The sequence below is a fragment of the Phoca vitulina genome, unplaced genomic scaffold, assembly GCF_004348235.1.
Source record: "Phoca vitulina isolate PV1807 unplaced genomic scaffold, GSC_HSeal_1.0 scaffold12, whole genome shotgun sequence".
Classification (NCBI taxonomy): Eukaryota; Metazoa; Chordata; class Mammalia; order Carnivora; family Phocidae; genus Phoca; species Phoca vitulina.
Window position 1 is genome coordinate 35,945,083 of NW_022589715.1, and position 24,466 is coordinate 35,969,548.

The 24,466-nt window shown below is 38.4% G+C and overlaps 1 long non-coding RNA gene across 3 annotated transcripts in view; it reads right to left on the bottom strand.

Annotated features, from left to right (window-relative positions):
- The window catches only part of LOC116636279, a 491,383-nt gene that overhangs the window by 86,298 nt on the left and 380,619 nt on the right, over positions 1–24,466 (bottom strand). For all 3 annotated transcript variants that reach the window (XR_004300311.1, XR_004300308.1, XR_004300309.1), the window contains one exon: positions 16,410–16,578. This is a non-coding gene — a long non-coding RNA (uncharacterized LOC116636279). The remainder of the gene's footprint in view (positions 1–16,409; positions 16,579–24,466) is intronic.

Consider the following 24,466-nt stretch of genomic DNA (forward strand, 5'->3'; position numbering starts at 1 on the left):
GGTTTTTAATTCTGTCTCTGTCACAAAACTAACTTGGTCAAGGATTATAACCACCCTGGAAGTCATTTTCCTCATTTATAAAATGAGAGTGTGGAATAGAAATGGGTGGATTTCAAAGACATTCTAGCAGTATACTTCTTTCCTTAAGTCAACCTTTAATTCTTCATAAGTGTTCAGTAGATAAAAAATGTGTAAAAATAGAAGCAATGCTCTGCTTGCAGCACAGAGCAGGGATTGGGAGCCAGGAAAAGGCTTTATGGAGAGCAACTGTGGAAAGCAGAGGACAAGCTAAGTTCTGCACTAAAGTTCACAAAGCTCTAAAACTGAGCACTCATTCTTTAAATTTTTAATTGAAGCATAGTTGACATACAATGTTATATTAGTTTCAGGTGTCTAACACAGATAGTCAACATTTATATACATTACAAAATGCCTACCAGTGTAAGTATAGTTGCCATCGGTCACCATACAAAGTTATTATAATATTATTGACTATATGAACTTGTTTTGTTTGCAGAGTGAGGTGGGTCTGAAGGTAGATGGGATGGAGTACAGAGGAGAGCAAAAGAGGACCAAGGAAAAGTTTGGAAAGTCCTGCTTTGTCTAGTTCACAACTGTACCTAATGGGGGTACTGACTGCCACTTAAGCAAATGGTGGTCTGGAATCCTAGTCACTCAAGATGGACAAATGATGGCCCATCAGCAGGGATATAGCAGAAGAGCATCCTGCTAACCACCTGTAGCTGGCTGGGCAATCTAATAAGAGATATCTATAACATTTTCAGGGACTTGTAAGTGTCTGTGAGTAATGCAATGCCCACTTCAGCCTAACCTTCTGAACTAGCAGCAGGTTCCCACTGGCTGCAGATCAGTGGCTCAGCCAGCTGAGAGTTAATCCCTCACACTCTGCAGACAGAAAGGCAGGGAGGGGAGGGGGTAAGGCAGGGAGAACCAAGTTGGATGCAAAGAGCCAGACACAGCCTCTTGCCATAGTCCCTACATAAATCCCTCTCAAGGAACATCTCTCCCTCCAAAAGATGAGCATACTTATCAAACCATCAATAAAGGGAGAAAAGAAAAAAAAATTAAAGGAAAATCTCCCTTCCTGAAATGTGTGGTAGGTTTGGGAACCCAGATTTAAAACTATATCTCTGGACTAAGTTCAAATCTAACCAAACATGATGTTTCCATTCAAAAGTTTCAACCTGCTGTAGAAAGAAGTTCTTACTTCAGAAACTCAAATGCACTGATTAAAAGTGAGCACCACAAACACACACTCCAATATCATCAAGAGCGAGTCAGAACCCACACCAGAGTTAACAGGAAACTCGGTGGAGGAGAGTCAGAGTCACCACTGAAACAAAAGCCCTGGCTCTGAATGCCAGCTCAGCAGGCAGCGCTCGCCTTTTCAATGGGACTCACTCTTTGATGTGTGTTTTTTAACGGCAACTTTCATGTGGTGATGGAAGAAGCTAAGAGCAAGGTGGTAGCATTATGTGAAGACCAATGCTTTCAAATGCCCTTTGCCCTTCAACAGCACCAGGCAGACAAAGAAGAACCACATAGCCCAGAGAAGCCTACCTGTTTTTTAAAGAATATCTGTGCTAGCAGAATCTAAAAGGGTGAGAAGGAGCACGCTCTTCAATGGCAGAAAAAAATTTGGTGGGGTCACTTAGAGAGATAGATTTGGCTTAAAATAGGAGTTCACTTACAGCTTCACTTGGATCATAACCCAAATTAAAATTATTTGTGTCCAATTAGCTTAAAATAAAATATCCCGGCGTGTGGCAAGTCTTTCACACGTTTATTTTCAGTAGCGGAGGAATGAAGCAGCAGTAGAAGTAACAGGACCCAGAGCCTTGGGAAACTATACAGGTGGGTCTTGTTTTACATAATACATACATTCCTGAGAAAGCTAAGTAGAAATGGAACAATATTTTTATATATAAGGTGCATGCTATTTTAAAAGCATGTCACTGAAAACTACATTTTGACCGATTAACAGAGTTTTGCATATTCTGGGTTTGTCTAATAGGCTGATTTACTCCAAGGATCTGAGCCCACTGTTTGGGGCCTCCTCACTGCAGCAAGTTCCTCCAGGGGACCTTTAAAAGCCATTCTGGGTCAGCTTACTGAAAAGGCCACATGAGGAAGGAGCCAGAAATGCACCCAATATCATTAGGTAGGAATAGCCAACTAGGAACTCTTAGCTGCTCCATGGAACGATGTATTACAGGACATTTTCTAGAACTGGGATGGGGGCCAGCTGTTGTCAGGAGCAATGAGAGAGAGAGGGGTAGATACTGGGTCCATACAACAGGATGGGATGCTATTCAGTGTCAGGTCTGCACACAGTCCATGTTCCACTGAAAGCCAAGGGTTCAGAAGGTGATGGTCAAATGTGGTTACCCTGGCTGGCATGAGGGAAGCACAGACAGAGCAAAGAGCTTCTCACAACCTCGGGGGACACCAAAGCTAGAAACCATTTGTTCAGGGCTTGGCTGAGAGGAAGGTGATAAAGTAGGAAGAAAAGATGAGGAAGAAGAAAAGGAAGAACAGGAAAGGGGGAGATAAAGAAGCAGGACTCTTCATCATATGTAATGATAAAGGCTAAAGGGGAACATGACAAAATTCAAGATTTTTTAAAGGATTGGTTGAATATGAAATCATTAACAAAGTCCAGGATGTTGTTGTTAAGTGTCTGGCCATACATGCCATACTATACCCCATTCCTTAAAGCTTAATGAATACATTTTTAGAACAAATACATGGAAATACTACTTTTTACAGAAAGCAGCAAACTGAGCCACCAAGAGGTGGCTAACTGAAAATTGAAAAAATATTTTTAATATTTCTCCATTTTTTATAATTTCCATCAAGCCATTCTGATATTGGGGTTTTAAGAAACACTCTGCACACCTCCATTTGTCTGGTAACAATAGCTTTATGCTGTCTAAGGCCCTATGACGGCATCCATCGCGCTATATTATAGCAGTTTTTACAGTTCTCCCTTATAGAGCACTAAAGCTGGCTCCTGCCCACCTTCCAGGCCCCTGCCTGACCCCACCAGCTGCCCAGGAGGACTGACTGGATGTTCCTCATTCTGTGATGTGCTCCAACCCAGACACCAGCTGCTTTTCACCTCCCTTCAGCCTCTAGGCAACTCTGATGAGCCTCCTGCTCAGCTTTCACCTTCCCTAGGTCACCTTCCCTGACTCCCAGCTTCGTAAAAGTCTCTCTCCTGTAATTCTTCAGCACCCAGAATTTATTCTCACCTAGCATCCACCAAGGGAATTTGCAGTTACCTGTTGAATTGTCCATCCACAGCCAGCCAGTGAGCACTGTGAGGGCAGGGAGTGGGCCTTTGTCTATGTAGCCCCAGCACCTGTCACTGTGCCAGCAGATGCTCACTCACCACTGCTCAAAACACGCTGCTACAGAGGAGCCAGCAGGTGCTCCTGCATGTATCCCTTTGTTGCCTTGTCATTGGCACTGTCTGACCCATTCTGGCATGCTTTATGGTCTAAAAGCATTAAGTCCAGCAGCAGGACAGGTTTTTCCATCTTCTTTGCACAAGTTCTATAGGCTGTACCCTGAAGAAGGTAGCCCTGTTAAAGAAAACTAGCCACTGCCCACATAAATGAGATGTTGCCATGAGCTTTATATTGTGATGTTACAGAAAACTGGAGAGAGAGTTTGTTGTGGTTTGCATAAGGACAACTGGGGAGAGCTTCATTTTATGTTGAGTACATATATGTGAAACACTTAGTGTATTATTTGGGTTCTCCAAGAAGTAGATGTCAAAATGGGATTAAATGTGTGAGAAGTTTGGTAGAGGAAGAAGGGGAGGGAGCTGGAGAAGGCAGGGAGAGCCTTCAGACCACAGTACAGGTCTGACCTTATGAAGGGGAAGGAAAGTGGGGAAGAACGAAGACCAAGTAGAAAGTTTCCACTGCAGCACAGTTCCAAGAAAGGCTCATTCAGGCCAATGTGGAGTCTGTCTGTCTCTCTCCCTCTACCCTTCCTCTTCTCCCTCCCTTTCTCCCTCTTAGTTTGAATCTGCATTTAGAATTCTAGATTTTTTATGACCTCAGGGAAAGGGCATTGCTATTATTAAAGGCATCATGAAGTACAAAAGCACCGTTTCCACAAGTCATCACAAAGGGAATAAATACCCCAATCTATCATAAGCCTCAGTCTTGAATATTAGCAAGAACTCACAGAAGATGGACTGAACCACTAACATTTATTGAGTGATTATAGGTGCCATGTTCTCTCCTAAGCCCTGTGGGAACTGACTCACTCAGTCCTCACAATAATCTCACCAGGTAAGTATTAAATTATCTCCATTTAAAGATGAAGAAATTGAAGCCCAAGCTGTTTAGTTACTTACTCATCATCATGAAACTAGTAAGTGGCAGAAGAAAATTTAAACTTAGCCCATGCTCATCATGACTGCATTTAATAGCAGCCCAAGTAACCTGGCCAGAGGTGCCAGCTGTTGCAGAGGCAGCTGTACACCAAAATGTTCTCCTTCCTGTCCTCCTTCCATACTTTGGAGCTGTTGCTGGGATATGGCTTTCTTGGCCACCCTGCCCCTCACATGGCTTTATGAGTAGTATTTGTCAATACTCTAGACTGAGAAGTGATGTGTGCCACTTCTGGACCAGCACCTTTAAGAAGAGAGTACAGACTCCTCATGTGTCCTTTATTCTCTTGATGCCTTGTGACCCTGAAAACCACATGCTGCCAATAGCAGAGCTGCCATCAGCTGAGGTCTTTGAATGCTTTTGTGAGACACCGTCCTGCTACTGACTATAAACCAACTCGGACTTTTGGCCTTACTGTGTTTCAGTCATTGTTATAATGACTTAATAAGGGAATCTGAATGTTATAGCAGTTATCCTTCCCTGCCTAAGAAGATGAGGAGTTATCTCTCTAGAGGGGCACGACATAATTGGCTTAAATTCACAGAGATAGTGACAGCAGATGCAGGAATCAAATGCAGACCAGTTGCTCAGTGAGAGAAGGAGAGCCAACAGCAAAGGGAGCCTCAGAAGTCTTGGCAGAGGCCCCCTCAGTATGACTGTTGTCTCTGGGGAGCTACTCTAGAAGGTGGGACCCAGCAATCCTAGTGTCAAAAGACTCAGAGTCAAGTGTTGATGCATAGGATGGATCTATCCTAACTGAAGCAGGACTCAGGTACCACTGCAAATGTAAGGTTTGGGAAGTTGGCATAAAATAGGGCAGCACCATGAGCCATTGTGCGGCAGAACAGATTGTTGGGGTCCTTCTAAGTGAGCCATTGTGTGGCAGAACAGATTGTTGGGGTCCTTCTAAGTGGAAGAGTCTTCTACCCCAGAGAAGTGGGAGAAAAACAGGATTCAAAGGAAAAGCCTGTACAGACTGTTGGTTGGCGCGAGGAAAAGGGCCACAGTTTGATGATATGCAGCAATTCACAGTGCACTGTCGGTCTCCAAACTCATTTCAAACCCATACAGAGAAGCTATAGGAAAAAAAGTAGATACTCTCTCTTTCAATGACCATCGTCTAAAGGGCACTAAAATGCTGAAAGCCATTGCATTAGCCTGAGGTAGTCAATGCCTTCTGGATAACAATCTTTAAAATACTGGGCACCTGTGAACATAAGTCTCCCTCAGGCCTCTAAGCCTTTTATCCTTGTCTTTTATCCATGGTCCCAAGGAAACTCTCCCTGAAGCATGAAGAATGATCTTTAAGCACTTGGAAATGACAAGGCCTTTCTGTGCTAAGGGTTCAGGAGTCTAAACCTGTCTCTATCATGGTTCCTATTCCGACACAGAAACTCCATGGAACCCCAAGAGTAGAGTAAGTACAACACAGTATGTTTTTTCAGGGGACAAAGGGTGCTAACAATCTAAAAGTACACTGCCTACTCAGGGTACATTGTGCATTCTAAAAACATATAAGTGCTCTTCTGCCTTTATGAAGAAGGTAAAAGCAAGAAAGTGGATTAAATGGACAAACAACAGCCTACTTCAGATTTGGATATTACATTGTCTTCAGTGAAGTGTTTCTAATGTTCCTGAAGTTTGCAAATAATGAAAAGGGTATCCCGCCCATTGAAATCCAAGTAAATATGCTGTAATTGGTTTAGAGTGCCTTTAATACTAGTGTTCTCATGTTTTTAAAACTCTCTTTTCCAAGTTTCAATAACATGTTCTTGAAAGATACACTCTCTAAGTAATTCTTTGTCCTCAGGAAGACACTCAAATCACTTTTCTAAACTGATGGTCTGGCATCCTTCCAGAACTGATTTAGAAGTTATGGCTCACACCCCATGTCTGAGTCTTCTAACCTTGGCACATTCCTAAGTCCCATGAATAGGGTTGGCAGTTGGGAAGGATGGCTATAAAAAGAGAGAGAGAGAGCTGCATGCATCTAGCTCTGTTTAGCAAATTTTGCTTTCACGAAAATCCTAGAGAGTCAAGAAGACATTGCCAAGATACCTACAAGATCTCAGAAACCTGTTGGATCATTCCATATGTCATATCACACTAAAAATAACTTAAATTTTTATAGAGCTTTGTAGTTTGCAAACACTTTATATGCATTATCTCATTTGATCAATATAATAATCATGGAAAATGTGCACAGCAAATATTATTATCCCAATTTGATAGATAAAGATACTGAGGTACAGGGAGAGTTATGTTCGAGGTTACTCAGCTATTATTCCCTTGGCTGAGAAAGAAACTCAGTCTTTGGGCAGGAAGTTTGTTCTCTTTCCACTACACCACTCTGCCTCCTCAGAAGCCAGTCTGAATTTTGGGGTTTCCAATCTGCTTCTGACAATGGCTAGGCTGCTCACAGGACTAGTCATACCAGGCCAAAGAGGAGAGATCATGGTCACTGGGAGGAATGCCACCTCCACGCAGAATTCAAGTAGACATTGGTGGCGGTATCAATAGAGGAAAAAGCCCCTTGACACAGAACATCTTAAAACTTCAGCACAAGCACTCATCATTTTCACTAATGTGCAATTTCTCTCAGAGCTCTTTGGAATTAGGGGTTTGCTTTGCCTACTGTGAGAAAGGCATCCACCAAGCTAAATTGGGCCCTCAGGCATGCACCCAGCTTTCTCAGAAGCTGATACTATTTAGATGGAGTCCTTCCATGCACATCTCCCAGGACGGTTTTAGACAGCCTATGAGTATACTTTATTTCCTTTAAAACAAGTAACCTAGAAAATGAAATAACACATATTAGATTAAGCTCTGTCCCATTTGGCTAATTCAGAAGTTAATGGAAGGTCTCTTTCGGTCATTGGTATTGGCAGAGACACATTTAGTGAAACTCTCGTGGGAACCCCACACAGGTACAGTAGCAGCTCATACCCATAAATTAAGAATGGCACTTAAAGGCAGCTTTTTCCTCTCTAGGAGGGTGCCATTCAGGTTTCTCTTGATAAAGGCCCTGCTTACCAAACTCCCCCACAAAATACAAAGAATCAGAGACATGGGGGTGGGGGGGAAAGGAAAGAGAGAGAGGGAGACAGAGAGGGAGGGAGACACAGAGAGAGGCAGAGAGTGACAGAGAGAAAGAGGGAGACAGAGAAGGAGGGGGAAGAGAAGGGGAGGAAGAGGGATTTAGACCTTTAAAATGGGTATGACACAGTGGAAAGAGAAGGAACCAGATCACTAACAAATACAGTGGAGGTGCCCACCTCGCATGAGGTTTATGGCAATTAAAAATTTCTTTCACCTCTTTGAACCGCACACAGTGCCTACCAAATGGACTGTTTATATTGGAGATTTAATACAGAAAACTGATTTATAATTGTTCTGTGAAGTAAACATTGACTTTAAAAATAGTAGAAGTAATAAAAAATAAAGCTTGACTGTTCCATGACTTTAACCCCAGTCCCTATATTGAAGCAAATATATCCAGAATCAAATCATTTCCTGAAGACACATTCTGTCTCATTGTTTTTGTGATCTTCAATTCTGTCACAAAGTTGATGAAGCTACTCCACCTGCCTGCCACTTTCCCAAGAATGAGTCCTCTTCTGATAAAGAATAAAAAATGCAACGACCTCCCCACCTCCTTCTCAAATGCACACTGAGCTTAGCCACCATGATGAGAAGACCATTCATATTATGAACTGTTGAATCATTTTATTTCACACTTAATTCATTTTTTGCATCTATATTTACAAGTGGAGGAGGTCGAGAGATGTTTTTTATTGTATTAGATTACTACCTTTCTCTATTTTTGGTATCAGAGTAATGCTACCATCATAAAATTAGGTAGTTTTTGATGTTCTTCTACATTTAGGAATAATTTAAAATTAATTGGCTTTTGAAGTCCCCAGGATTTGTTTTAGTACTAATACTTTTAATACATTAATCACTGTTTAAAATTGTATTTAGCTGGTTAGTTACTTATTTCATTTTGGCTACTGCTTTAATTATTTCTTTCCAATTATTCTTAAACACTTTTGGTAATTTACATTCTTCCAAAATACTTTCATTTCACTGAGGTTTTCAAACTTATTGGAACATAACTTTGCACAACTATCTTATGATTTTTATTGTCCCTGAATCCATTCTAAAATTCATGCTCCCATTTCTAATTCTGTTTGTGGTTTCCTCCTTTATTAAAACTGACAAGGTTTTATCAATTAATAAAATCATGTACAAAATAAATTAATAAATAATATATTGTAATATATAAATATATAATGTATAAACTTAATTTATGATAAATATAAACATTATATTATTATATAAATAAAATAGTTTTTGCTAATACCTACAGATAATTAATCACTCCTATTATTTTTATATTTCTGGTTCTTTCACTATTTTTATCTTTATTACTTACTTCATCATAGTTTTATATTTGTTTAATTTCCAGAGTTTTACTTTTAATTCATTTGTAATTATCCTTTATTTCCCTAAGGAAATGAAATATTTTAAGGCTATTACTTCACCTCTGAGTATAGCTTTGGCTGACTCTTACAAGTTTCAGTTTGTAGCATTCCTTATATTTATTGTTTACTGGATCATAACAATTTTATTTTTTATATCCTTTGAGCCATAAGTTAAGTTCAATTGTCTGAAATATGGAAGTAACCTTTTAAAAATACTATATAATAGCCAGTTGAGAAAATGACTATTTATTCCTAATAATATTGATTCTAACTAAGCGGAGAATACTTTTTATCATTATCTGTTACTTATTAGCATCTCAGTTTTTAGTAAGGTAGTTTTCAGTTCTTTCTATATGCACACTGCCACATTAAACTACTTTGATTTTCTGGGAGTTTGGGACTAACTTCTAGTGTATAGAAAGTTCTAGGGTATATAGTTCTAGAGCTCCATGAGGGCAGGGACTATGTTTTGTTGTTACTGTTGTAGTTTTGTATAGGTAGCCCAAAGCCTAGCACAGGGTAGGTACTTAGTAAATGTTTGCTTCATGTTTATTTGATTTAATATCCACCTCATTCCAGAAATTCATGTGGTCATAATTATTTATTGAATAAATTAATATACTATACATTTTTAAAAAAAGGATTTCACAGAGAATTTTCTATGTATAATGATTTTACTAAAAGTACCAATGAAAAGAACAAAAAGTGGACCAAAAATTTTCACCTATTCTTGCAGTAGAGGAGGGCAAGGTTGTTGTAAATAGAGGAATTTAAAGAAGAACAACAGAAGAAAATGAAAAATGAAATAAAGGTCTCTTTAACCCCATGGGCAATTATGCCCAAGGGCTTTAGCATAGCTTCAAAATGAGTTCTTAAAAAATGTGATTTTCTATGTGTTTTTCTTTGTTATTTTCTGCCTCCTTCCTTCCTTTCTTTCACTTCCTATCTTCCTTCCTTTTCTTCCCTCTGCCCCTTTCTCCCTTCTTCAGTAGTGCTCAGAAACCACTTTCAGTGATGAAGGCTGACATCCCTTATTGGATTTGGGGTCTGATTTATGTAAAAGAACTCACAATCTGCCACTATTCTAGTCATCAGAAGTGAGTCTCCATCATTCTGTAGATGGAATGGAATCTCCCCTTTTCTCAGCATAAATTCTCTGCCTTAACTTCACAGTCACAATCCAATGGGGAAGCAGGTTATCTCCCTCCCACCCCACTTGGGAATGACCGTAATAAAATATCAAAAGTTAATAGAAAACATTGAGACTGCTTAAAAATCTTGGAAGGAATATGAAACCATAAATTAGCAAAAGGAAATGGCTTAATTGCACTATGCCAGGAGTCGGATGCCTCTTAGGCACAAAATAACTATTGAGGAACAGAACTCCAGTGAAAGCAAAGCAGAAAGTTGGGTGAAAGGCAGGAAACTGATCATACCCCATGACTCTTCTACTGGCTTGCAACAAGGAGGGTAGCCTTGCAGGAGAGTAATGACCCTCATTTTACAAATGAAGACTATGACCATTAGAGAGATAAAATGACTTTTCCAAAAGTCACAGCAGTGATTTGTGTTCAGCTCTTCAGATTACAAATAGCCCTACCACAATACAGATGCACCTGCTGCCTTTTAAGAATCTGCTCCACCAGAAAAGATCTATTTCCCAGCCCCTCGGGAGATGCACTTCTCTGTCTAGACCTTTGTTCTAACTGCTACAGTCTCTGGAATTTTCTCTCTCCCCACTTTGTGCCATGTGTCTAAATTTCATGTATTCTTCAGGGAGGAGGTCAAGTCTCATCTCTGCCACATTCCTTTGCATATGACTTCAGACTCCTCTACACTTCCTCACTGTGGCAGTGACTTGTCAATGAACCATACATTTGACTTATGATTATAAGCAGCTTGAAGGCAGGTGCTGCAGGGTTCTTGCAGTGTGGATACAGTGGGTCAATGGAATGGTATAGCACAAATCCCAGATTTTAGTTATTGAAGAACAAGAGGTGAAAAGAAAACATTGAAAATGAGAGAAACCAAGAAGCCAATGACTGCAATCTGTCAATAAGATAGCCCATCATGTAGGAATGCCAACAAAACTGTTCAGGGGCAAATATTCCAAGACACCATCTTCCCTTAAGAATGCATATCCATGGGGCACCCGGCTGGCCCAGTTAGAAGAGCATGTGACTCTTGATCTCAGGGTTGTGAGTTCGAGCCCCACGTTAGATGTAGAGATTACTTAAAAATAAAACTTAAAAAAAACTGAATGCACTTCCAATAAATTACTCTCTCTTTAAAACTCCAATACTAACACAAAGATGATTACCTAATGTCAACAAAAACTTCCCTAAATGATTATTCCCAAGTATCTCATAGCTTCCTATGAATTAGTTGGATTTTGAGGATTTAACCTTGAAAATTTTATTAGGATCTGAAACTTTCTTCCAGAAGTTTTTCTTTTCAATGCACTCTGAGTTTTTCAATTTCATGTACATATTTAATCAATATTTTAATTCTTACATAATGTTTTAGGAACTGCATCATTTTCCCAACTTTCTCCTATGGGACAATGACAGTTTCTTTTGTACATAATATACAGTAGTTAACATGGGTTATTGAGTTCATTTCCTTTCTTGCTAAATAAAAGAGAAAAATTTTCTCCAAATTTTTAAAAATTGCAGTTGCCACAGAGGCATAACCAACTATGTCAAAAATTTACACAACACTAAGAGAGCCTATCCTGTGTTTGCTCCCCCAGCCAGCCCCACCATTATTCTATTATATGAAACACATTTGTTTTGAGGAATTTCTGACATCTTCTTAGTTTGTATTGTTCTTCCATATCTGTGCCTAGTTAGTAGGCAGGAAATCTAATTCCCCGGGAAGCATATTATCTGAAACTTACGATCTGTATATGCCACAATGTTTAATTTTTTTTTCTAAATTTCCCCTCATCTTCTTTGTCGATACCTATTTTTAAAAGTCATTATTGCCTTCCAGCTGTCCAAATTTTCTTCTCATTTTTCTCTTAAAAACTGACTTAAAGCAGCAGGTCAATATCTCAGCCATCATTAATTTCACACCCTCCTCTTCTCATTTATTCACTGGTCTTTTTTCTCTTGAGGATCACTTTTTTCCTTGATACATTTATAAAAGACCTTCTTACTCCATCTAACCTCTTTTACTAGCAATATCTCATTTCCCACTTTTGCACTTCTTATCTTTCTTTGCTAACTTTAAGTTGTTCTGTCTATTTTTATACAGTTCCTGTCTTCTCCACTCCCAAGGCAATTGTCCTGTTATACATGGACCTTGAGCAGCCACTGGGGATGACAAACTGTATTTTTACTAGAATTTCTAGAGGCAGAGGGTACCTGCAGCCCTGTGCTTTGTTCAGTTCTCTTGCTGCTACAGTGCAATGGCTTAGACTGTATTGTCTTAGACTACTTCACACCTATCTAAAATTATGAATCTTAATAATCTCATTGTATCATACATATTAGATTTCCTCCCAATGTGTTTTTCAACTAGGAATCATAGCTTGTAGTGTTGTTATCAATGATCACATTTCTAAATAGCAGTGGAGAGAATGGAAATGATTTAGTCTATAAGGGTGAGGTCATTTGCATACTTTTAAGTGATTTGCATGCTGGCACAGCCTGGAACTGGTTCAGAGGCTTCCCCACATTTCTCCCTTCATAACAAGGTGTAGCTTATTTTCCTCACTAAAAAACTGTCCTATATTTTCCTCTCTCATACCATTCTCTCCCACTAGAGAATAATACACACTAATACAAGCATGACATCGCCAGGTAGTCTCTATCTTCTGAGCTAATGTTCTCTTTGGCGTAATTCATCATCCCCTCTGATTTTTCAGGGCTGGTGACAATGGTGACTCCCCTAATATCTGAATGAAGTCCTTCATAAATATTTTGCTGAGTGATTGATATCTCATCTAGTTATTTTTCTCACACCTCTTCCCCTCCATATATAACAGATGAGATTCCATCACCAGAAGCAGATGTTGTGGGAACAGTATCAGGAGCCCAGAAGCCCTCGTTCTAGCCCCAACTCTCCCATTAACTACCTCTGAGATCTCCACGAGTTACTTAACCTCTCTGGGCCTCCAACCTCCCTGTAAACTGAAATTGAAAATGTCTTCTTCAGAGGCTTACCAGGTGATTAGAAAAGATGTATATAAAGATATATATACCAAAGCACTTGATACTGGGATTCTTTTTTTTTTTTTTTTTTTTTATTTATTTATTTATTTATTTTTGATACTGGGATTCTTGACACCTCAGCTAAATCAGGTTAACTTTCCCAAATCAGATGAAATATAGATTATTTTCTGTTTCACCCATCCCCCTTGTTAGCTTCTCATAATAATAAGCAAACACACTTCTAGGAAGGTCCGTTACATTTTGAGAAATTACTAATGGTGAACTATCAGATACTGAACAAAAGAATAATTTTAACCACTCCCACCTCCATCCCCATCCATGTATCATTAGCAACCACATTCTCCACCTTTATTTGTATAACTTAGGAGGGACCCTGCAGGGAGAAGCAAGGCTCTTGTTTGATTTCTGACTGAACCTCATTCATTGAAGTAAGGTGTCAGGGCTGCCTGTGGGTCTGGAAAGCATTTTGGAAGTAAGAAGCAGACAAATGTAAATCTTTTAAACCCCTATGATAAGCAAACTCTCCTCAGTTCAACATATAAATATAAACATTAAATCAAATCAGATGCTTATACATTTTTTAAACCCATCATAAAACATTTTGTTTTGACAGCTTGGTAATGTAAAGTAAAAACACTGACAGCCAAAAGAATCAGCATCTTTGCCTGCCTACTACCTGAAAGTCTTTCCTGTATATAAATAGAAAAAAAAAAAGAGAGAAAAAAGTATGTTTATGTAAAGGGAAACACTGATTTACTAGAACTGATTGCTTCATAGTCTAATTACTTTTCAACTGGCTGTTCCAAATTAAGATGTCATTGATGGCTTTTGGTGATATATTTCATTTTAAGCAAATTTATTCTATAATAGAGTACATCATAATGGAAAGCAGAGTTCCTACTCTTCCCTCCTCTTTTGTAGCCTGATATCTTGACAAGTAAATTAAATTTAGCAGTTAAAATGCTTCCATTAGTAATTTTATTAAGTTAATTAAAGAATCTCTCTTTCTGAATTTTAACTACCTTCCTTTCAGAACAATGTTGATTTCTTTTTTTCTTTTTTTAATTTCATGTGTTTAGGGACTGTGATATATTCTAGGACCAGTCAACAAGTCTATCAGGATTACATTTCTGTGGGAAAGATTCTACCAAGAAAATCAAGTAAAAGGAAAAAAAACAGCTCAAAAGTCTTTGAAAGAGATGGTCTGTTTCATATCACAGAAGAACTAGGGTTTTAATATCTTTTAAAAAGGGAAGAAGAGGAGGAGAGGAGAAAAAGAGTAAACCAAAAACACACTTTTTGGGCTATCTATGTTCCCAGGGAAAGGCGGAACTCCTAAGTAGTATCTCCATACAAAGAGGGTAAATCATGAATACTTCAAGTAGAGTGTAGTTTATCGATGGAAAGAGAAGAACTACAGCTCTTTTCTTCTTACTCAGTAAGTGTGCAAGCAGTACTGAACAAGATCCTGAAGCTGTTAAAGCACATGTTAAGTGAAACCTTGGGCCCTCTCAAGAATGTGGCATTTTAAAAGAAGTTAAACATTTCTAAGAGATTTAGGGTGAAAGAGTTGTCTCATTGACCATTAGCTGTTTCTTGTGGTTGGTGTTCCTGAGGAATCACAGAAATGATTTCTAGAACTAGAAAGGAGCATTGAGAAAATTTTATCTTATCCTCCCATGTTAAAGATGAGGAAACTGAGGACAAGGGATTAGTAACATCATCACCCTGAGAATAATAATAGCAACTCTAACAATAGTGACTGATATTGATTCAACTCATCACTGTGAAGCTTCACATACATTATCTCATTAAAAAGGCCAATGACGGAGATTCTTCTAATGCACCAACATTATAGATATGAGAAATAATGCTGAACGAAGATTAAGTAACTTGTGTAAAATCTGTATGACTCCAAAGTCCTATGTTCATAACTAGTGCATATCTTTACCTAGGATGAACAACTAGAGTTCATTCAACTAGTTAGTGGTTCCACTAACTAGACTAAACACCAGTTTCTCATGTTTGCTCTTTACAAAGTTGGCCATATTAAGAGAACGGGAAATCTGGTAGTTAAGCTGAAGCTTGGGCATTGAGAAGACACTATGATTTATTTTAAAAGAAATCCCACTGCCAAAGTGCCCAGTGGAATATTTGCTTTATGAATGAAATGAAGGTTGCAGCCATGTGTTCAGACCCAAAGTGACATTTTATTTAAAATTAGGGGATACCACCCGTTACTCATTCACTGAGGAAACGGAGATCCAAGAATACAGCCCATAGCAATTTCTATTTACATCTCACACCTTCTCTCATTTTCTAATACCTTGAGCCTATCAAATAGTTCACTCTGGGAGCTCACATGCTCACTGTCCAATCTCCATCATTCCTCTCAAAATCACTTCCACCACCTCCTCAAATCCTCATGTTACATTCTTGCTCAGTACAGTCTTTCACATGCCCACCTCAGGCATCCACCCCAACTGCTGCCCTTTTTCTCTGGGGGGACTGAATGCCTTCATAGCTATGTCCCAAGCTCACCACTTTTCCATGGGGCACCACGGCTTTTTTTCCTTTCTATCCTTGCCCCATTCTTTAGATTCTGTTTCAAAATAAAAGCCCAAGAAAGGAATCTAGCAACTTATAGATGCTTCCTGGCAGGACAGAATAGATGATGCCATTAAACTACTTAATAGGCCAGATGAGAGAAAAATCTAAGACCACACATTTATATACACCTATCTATATCTATATATTCCTTCCCTCCTTTTTTACACCTGGGAAAAATTAAAAAGGCAGAAGGCAGATGCCTACCCCAGATGACTTTTGTATATTCTTGAGAGCCTGCTGTACTTTTTCTCCTTTCCTTTTCCCTTCCTTCCTTTTATTTTCTTTCTTTTTTTTTCTTTCTCCCAACATCAAGATAAACAAGGTTTAAGAGCTTTATTGCCCTTTGTCCCTAATTTGATCCCTTGTCATCCTGGAGATAGGTTTTCAAGATGGCGCTCCACAGTTTCTGAAGCACAAGAAATTGGTAAACATCTCTGGGAGTATTTTTTTGTGGAGGATGTTCCCTTTACTAAGCATACTGCTCCTCTAAAATGATGTCCTTGGAAAGAATCTAGCATTCCACAATATTTCTATAATTAATAGCTAGATGGACTCAGAGAAAAAAGAAAGTGGATCATCTGGTATGTTTTTTAATTAGAAATGATCCTCCCTGCCCTGAAAAAGAATGCTACCTTTAGCCTAGAAGCATAATTTGTATATACCTGACCACATAACAAACATGTTTTTATTAGAAATTTACCCCTTACCTCCTTGATATCTTGCCATTCACATTCTATCTATTCTTTGGTGAGGCTCTTTTTCAATTATTCTGAAGATCCTGTTGTTTTTTTATATGGCATTCAAGTCCAGTAGTGAAATCTGTTTCATATTTGTAATCGGTTTTCAGCTCTGGAAGAAGGCCAAATTGGTAAGTCCCTATTAGTGAAGAAGAAAAAAAAAAGAAAACACCAGAATTTAGTTATACAACCTGAGCTTATAAAAGATGAGGGAAGATAATTCAAAGGAGAAGAACTTGCAAAACATCCTCTCCTTTAACCCCAGTCATTTTGGCCCCGCTTTTAACCTGGGGAGTGACCAATTAAATGTGCAAAACCAAAAAAGAGCCGTTGGGATTGTGAAACTATGTGGCAAAATCCTCATTATTAAGCACATCGAAGGAAGAATGTGTGATTTTAAAATAAAATATCAGAGAAAGATGTAACAAGTTTGATGCAATAGGTATAGTTAGACCCAGTTGTGAAAGATTTGATAAGCTTCTTCTTACTTGTCCTTCACCCTGGAAGCTTCTGAAGAGGCCTGAATATCTGGCTTAAAGTGAGTGATGCTACTTGAAATGAAAAGCAAGGAGATTGCAAATCACTCTTCTGCACAAGCTTGCAATAAGCTATGGCATGGCTGATGGACAGATTCAGGTATTTAAGTGAGTGTGATTTCTAAGCAACAATTTCTAAACCCTACATTGTCGTTGACCTCCATCACGCGATTGGACATGTTTACGAAGGCACATGCAGTGGAATGAAATGCACTGGGAAAAATGCTGAAGTCATTTTCCACCACCAGAGCTGTATTACTGCAAAATGAAGCCATATTATCCTGATCAGCAATAGACACCAGCTTCACACCCTTCTTCTGCTTAATAGTCTGAGTCCATTCCAGCAGAGAACCTTTCTTTTTCAGGAGTCCCAGCTATGGGTTTGGTTGGAGGAAGGTAATCTAAAGTGTATTCTTACATAAGGCTAAGAAACAAAAAAGAATGTGAAGAAATGGTACAAGACTATACTTTTGTCTTTTCCATTTCTTCCTCTCTTTCTTTCCTTCTTAAAGGCAAAGATATGATAAAGATAAAAACTGCCCCAAACAAATTTGATTGGTCGAAAAACAAAAGCAAAGTACTCAAACAGCAGCCTTTCAAATCAAACACAATTAACTGTACCTTGAAATATATGTTCTACAATTGTATGTTCAATTAAATAGCTAAAAACAATTTGTAAAAGTTGAAAACCTCAATTGCACACTGAAGTTACATAGGTCTGTTCAGAGTCCCTGCTTCTTCACAAAGGCCCAAGATAAGTTACTTCTTCAAACATTAAAAGCAGAAATTTTCATTGTCTAGTAGACACTCATAGAAAGCTTTATTGTCAATTAAATCAAATATTTGCATTGGACCTTTTCTTAAACCTTGTCAGAGAGAAAAAGAAAATACCAATAAAAAAACAAACTGTTTTTCATGATTATCAGAGCACTGGCTGTCTCTGATCCAGCCCCACTTTGTCTCTATTGCCCATTGGAATCATTTCTGTGCATTCTACTTCATCCATTTCTAAGTTATAGTCTGTGATATATTTCATACATATAAGCAGTTTAACCTAGGCTTGTTGAGGCTATTTCCATTTCAACCACTGATGAAAAAACAGTATTGATAACAGCCAGAGCACAGCAATCTACAATTATAGCCATTCCAATTGCTTGCAACCTGGTGGTGAAATTTTTCACATTCCACTTACACACATCTATTAGACTATAAGATACTCCAAGGCAGAGACCATCTTCATCTTTAAATCATCACAACATCTGCTATAATATTGGGTATATTGATCTCAAATGATGAAATAACAGAAGGAATGAGTGAGTGAATGAATGAGTGAAGGAAGCAGGGAATTAATATTTAAATACAGGCAACGATTATTTGTGTTATAGTTGCACTATACTGAGAACTGTCTGGAAGAGTTTTCAGAGTGCGACAGAAAAAGCTTGGCTGACTATTCTTGGAGAACACGTTGACTGTTTGTTGGATGGAGACAGTTCACCAAGAAAGCAGATTTTGACCCTTCAAGAACTTGAATGTGATGATGAGTTTATGACAGTTCTAAAAGCCAACATACGGTCGGTGGCCAGATTGTGGTTCTGGACTGAGAGGCTTCCATTTGGAAGGCAGACAAGCATTTGAATTATGGGTCTAATGAAAGTGTCAATAGCAATCCTGTTACTGGAGGAGTTGTAAAACCCTGCTTAATGAACTAGGCAGGGACACAAAAACACAATGGTCTAAAATGTACTGTAGGAGAAAATGATAATTAGCCCAGATTTCATGTACAAGATAAAATGCATAGGGATGATATTACCACTGAGCAATATTATAGCCCTTCAGGGGACTGTTTTGTTAACAGGGTTTGGCTCAGCCTTTTCAATCCTCCTTATATGAGTGGAGATGTACGACACACAGTCATGAGCTGTGAGTTGGGGAAAGATGTCAGATGGTAAAATTCCTCTCATAGATGCTGACAAACGTTAATGACAATAAAAAGAGTTCTGGCCTCATTAAGGGTTCATTGTTATTTAGGAGGCTTATGCGATATGGGATGATATGCCAAATGGCTTCCTGCACAAGAAAAATCAGGGTGAAAGAGAAAGTCATTCCCTGATCTTGAAGTTTACTTTTCTAGACCACCAATCATCAGCCAGGAAAGTAAGGCAAGACGAGGCCAGACCTACAGTGAATAAGTGGGCAATAGCCTCCTACTTTCACTGTTAAGAGTGAGAGAGCCACTGAGGTAGCCCTGAGTACAAAAGAGAACTTTGAACTTGGAATCAGGAGACTGAGACTCTAGTTTTAGCCTGCACTAACTCTGAGTTTGAACTTTCTCATCTCTTAAAAAAGGGGTGGAGGTGGCTTGGAGTGGCACTTCAAGAACTCTGAATGGCTTAACAAATCATCTGAGGATTCTGTTAAAATACATATTCTGATTTTGTTGGTCTGGAGTAGATCTGAGATTTTGCATTCTTAATAAGCTCCCGAGTTCTGCTGATGCTGCTGGCTATTCACTGCAATATGAAGAATAGGTGACCAGATAACTATTTCTCAACTTGCAAATTCTATGAATCTACCAAAGTGATAATCCGTTGGCTATTTGTTACTGCAAGTGAGAGAGATGGACAATTACTGAGGCTTTGACAGCATCAGTGCAGTCTTTTTATGTGTTTTTTTCCCCTCATCTTTTCAGTCTAAATAAGCTGCTCTAACCTAGTTAAAAATTATATGAATATTCTGTCCTTTAAAAAAATAAATTGGTCAGGAATCTTGGTAGTGGACTATTAATGTTGTTAGGCTAGCTAATGATTGCTTTTGAATCAACTGTTTTATGACCAAATGGATTTCATGTGGAAATATAAAATCAGAAAACTGGAAATTATGAATTAAAATTTTGAACCCATACCTAATAAAATAAGAGCAAAGAGGCTCAAAAGATAACAGGTAAGGTATAGTGACTATACATAAAAATAAGCACAATAGCCAGAGGATGAAATGTAGGGTATGGCTTGTATCTTACACAAACAGTATCCTAGATGTTTAGCCTGTTGAACGTGACCTAGAAAGCTATAATCCACTGGGTCCTCTCCATAGATACTTTCTTCCCTCCTTTCCCAAGCTTAATTTTTAAGAGAGCATATGTATATGGGGGAAGGAGGGAGGAGTACCATATGAATCCATGGCTTTAAAAAGTATTTCACTAATCTGAAGACAGGGATTTTGTATTTAACATTTTCTTGATCTCACTAAGCACAATATCTGGCACATAATAGGAGCTCAACTAATGTTTGTTAAAAGGAATGAACTGAAACCAATGAACATTTGATAAAGCTGCAAGACCGAAATTAGGTGAAAGTTCACAGGATCTCCAACAGTTTAAAGGGTCAAGAGTTTGGTGGGGGGGGGGGGGGGTAAGTCGGGGAAATGAATCGTTGGTTATTAAAAAAAAAAAGAGTTTTCTCTTCCTCCTCTCAAAGAGGAAGGTTTGTCTAGAGAAGAATCAATGAATTAATCTTTGAACAAGATTTAATGAGCTCATATTATGTGCTTTATGCTTCATATAAGCTCTTTTCTTACCTCTTCCAACAACCCTGTGAAGTAATTAGTATTATCATCCCCAAGCTGCGCCAGGTGCCACAACTCGTAAATGGCAGAACTAGGGGTTCATCCAAGCGCATCAGACTTAGGAGACTGTATTCATCATTTAACTTGTAATGGAGTTGAGGTGGGGAGGAGGAAGAACAAGATATTTTTTAAAACAAGGAAAAAAGAATATATTTCCTAAAGGGCCAAATTATAGAGACTGTGAGTTGTAAAGAAATCAAGAAAAGAGTGAACTCACTTTTGACTTGGGTCAAGGTTGGTTTCATGGAGGAGGGCTGGAAATGGGCCCAGAGTTCATTCACTCATAACATATTTGTATGCACCATATAGTTGGATAGACAGTAGAAAGATGAGGTGAAAAGATGAAGGGTCTTGGAGAACGATGACAGTGATCAGTGTTTGTTTTTGAGAATAAAGGGTCAGAAGGACTTTGTAATGCAGGCCAGGAGAAAGCAACATATGGGAACTGTTTTGTTGTTGTTGTTGTTGTTTTCATTTTCAGCATATATTGGGCACCCAAAATACATACTGCCGATAGGGTGGGGAAAAGGGAGCGTGTGTTGCTAAGATAACCTAAGGGCAAACTGTGAATAAGCTAAAATCTCCAGCCAGACAAAAGCCTATTTGTAAATTACTCCACTTAATTTCCCAGGTCATGATTGCCTCTCTCTGCAAAGCGGTTTATGACATTCTCAATTAAGAGTTTGCTATAAAAATGAATGAATGAAGTATTTCAAAACTGCTATGAGATATTAAAGATGAGTCACTTTTAAAAAGTGGTTTTGTTTCCTGTGTTCTGGATAATGCATTTGAGAATGTAGTTTCCAGCCTCACCCATCACCCCATTGTGAAATCAAATTGAATGACTCTCTGCTCTTAGAATGATCGCTCATTCAAATGCATTCAATAAATAAAGCCCAAACACAATGAGGCACTTTTCACAGAGCATCCCAGAGAGCTAGGGCCTGGTCTCTCTCACTGTATGAAGCTGAGATTGAAGTAAATAAAGCATTCACCCACACTGACTGCATAATACATAGTGACTTATTGTTTACTAAGCTCTTACATATACATTATCTCATTTGATCCTCACAACAACCCTATCATAAAGATGCTGTTGGTTTATTATCCCCATTTAACAGATGGAGAATCTAGAGCTCAGAGTGGTCAGTGATTTGCTCAAAGTCACACAGCAATCCAAGAGGTAATTTAAATCTCATCCTCTCCTCCCACCCCCACAGGAAACTTGTCATAAGTACAAAACAGTATAATTAATAGAACCACTACAGAGACTGGGGCAGAATATTTAAATCATTCAGATCTGCCTCCGGTAATTTTGTAAATACTAAGGAATTCATTTTCTACCTTCTGCAATTCTGTGAATTTTACTCTGGAGTAAAGGTCATCCAGATACGATCCTTGCTCAGAGTTATGGAAATGTATGCAGTCTAAAGGAATATGGGCCAAATGCAGAGTAAAAATATCAGTGTAACTCCCAGTGTCATTTATCCTTGTACCTCAAATCCTTTTTGAAATTAGGCAGATTATAAATCATATAAAAATATAAAAATGTAGACCCTTGCCCTAAATTCAATTATCATATATCAGGGGGGTCATGAGTGCAGTAGGTTGGGGAGCTAGTAAAACAAGACTGAAATAGGTATGTATGGTGGGCAAGCCAGAGAGAAATAGAAGGTTTTTTTTAAAAAAAAAACACACATAAAAAAACAAAACTTTTCAATTTACATTTACAAACATACTGAAAAATTATCTAAAAGGCAATATAAAAGACAATTTTCCCCAAATCAACATCTTTTCAGCCTCTAGCCCTACTGAGAGTAATTAGGAGACAGCTGACTGACCCCTCTTAAGAGCCAGTCTGCAGTCAGAGCTGTGCAGAGAAGCACCTTTAGAAGCCTTGTCCTCATGGAGGAAGGGGTTACTTCATTTTTTCACATTGCCTAGCAAATACCGTTTCTAAAGCAATCAGTGATAGCTCTCTCCTTCTTCATTTAGGCTCTCCTTTGCTTTTATCTTCATTTTGGCTATGGAGTCATCTACATAGCACAGATCCGTCCAGAATTACAGATCTACCACACTGGCTGGGCTCCCACATTCACCCACACCCACTGTTGAGAGAACTTGTTGGTTCTAAGGGCCCTTTTCCTCAAAATTTCTAATTCATTTCTCTCCAAAATTACGATGTTTCTATTAGCCTGTGTGTAACTGTGAATAGCTACAGTGGTTCTGAAAAAAACAGTTTCTTTATTGTAGACTCTTCTATTTTCTGAGTCATGGATTTGAGGGAATCATAATTGTATCAGTCACTATTTGAGGCACTACCTTCTTGCATGTGTTTCCAATAATTAGTCCATATTATCAAATCATCTCAAGACACAGAAGGGTCTTTATCCTTCTTCAACACAAACAAGAGACAGAAGTCATGATTCCAAAGTTTAGTCTTCAAAAGGTAAGTGACTTAGAACCAAGGTTAAATTACCTGGTGTTTTTAAGTATCAGAAAATATAGTTCTATCACTATTTGTCCACACCTTTGGACTTGATTTAAAAAGCAAAAACAAAAATAATATTGCTCATGACCGAGGCTTTATAATTATCTGCATTGAAAGCCATATTGAGATCTTTAAGCTATTTTAAGTGTTATGACCAGTGGCTTCAGGAATGAGGTTTTATTTAGATAACACAAGACCTTTGTTGTTGATTGAAACCTGGCTTGATGCCTCTATACATCTAAATAATTAGAAAAAATACATTTGAATGAGAAGCAGATGCTTTTTCCAGATTTCTATTTTCACTGTATAAAATAAATAGAAGCTTTCATCTCTGCATTTACTCTTCAAATATGCTGCATACCATATGAATCATTATTTAAAACATAGGGCATTCCTTTTACAAAGGTGAAGGAAATGGGGGTCTTCTGGAGTACTTGTTTCTTCAAAACACTTTCTGCTCCAAGAAACCTAATCAGGATTATTCATTCTCCATTATTCCTTCCCATGCTTCCATGCCTGGTACTAAGCCAGTAGATCCAAATAAAATGGGGGAAGGCTGGTGCTGAATGCAAGAATGGCAGGCCCTGCTGGTGATCTGTGGCTTGTAATTGGCAACAGATGACAAACATACTGCAAATGCTCAATGTTCATCTTATCAGATGCAAAACCAATTAAGAAGAAACTATACCCAGGCAAAGAAAAATAAAGAACAGGACATCACAGGGTACCTTTGAGAATGGAGAGTAGTTTTCTTGAGCTTCTTTATCTGTTGCTATGTCAACACTCTAGCAGGTAGAGTATATTTTTGGTTTTTCTTCTCAGCTAGGAAGTTACACACTAGGTTCCTGATCCAATTTTAAATGCTTGAGATGTTTGGATGGAGGAGTTATGTAAACATAACATAAGGGCAAGGGCCTGCACAACATCAAAGCAAAGCATGTGTACATGGAACGCACAGATTCCAAACTGGTGGTCTTCTGAGCTGATAGCTACAATAAGACAAGCCAAATTGGCTACCAAGCCCAATGAGAACTGATAGGCAATGAAACTATAATGTAATTTACTGAGATCACTTGTTTACTTGTTCTTTTTCACGATGCCTCATGCCCTACCATTCATTCTTTAAGGCTATTTCTCTTGCTTACTATTTCCCTCCAGGTCTAGCAGAATGTCTAGTACATATAAGGTACATATAAGTTATCAATTAATCAATATTTTTGGATGGACACTATGAATGGATATAATTTAAACATTTATTCACTGCCCTGAAATAAATATCATAGTTTATGAGTTGCATGAATACACAAAATAAAAATGGTAGTTGCCACTTACGAATCACTTAACATGCAACAAGCATTGTGCTAAGAGTTTTACTTGCA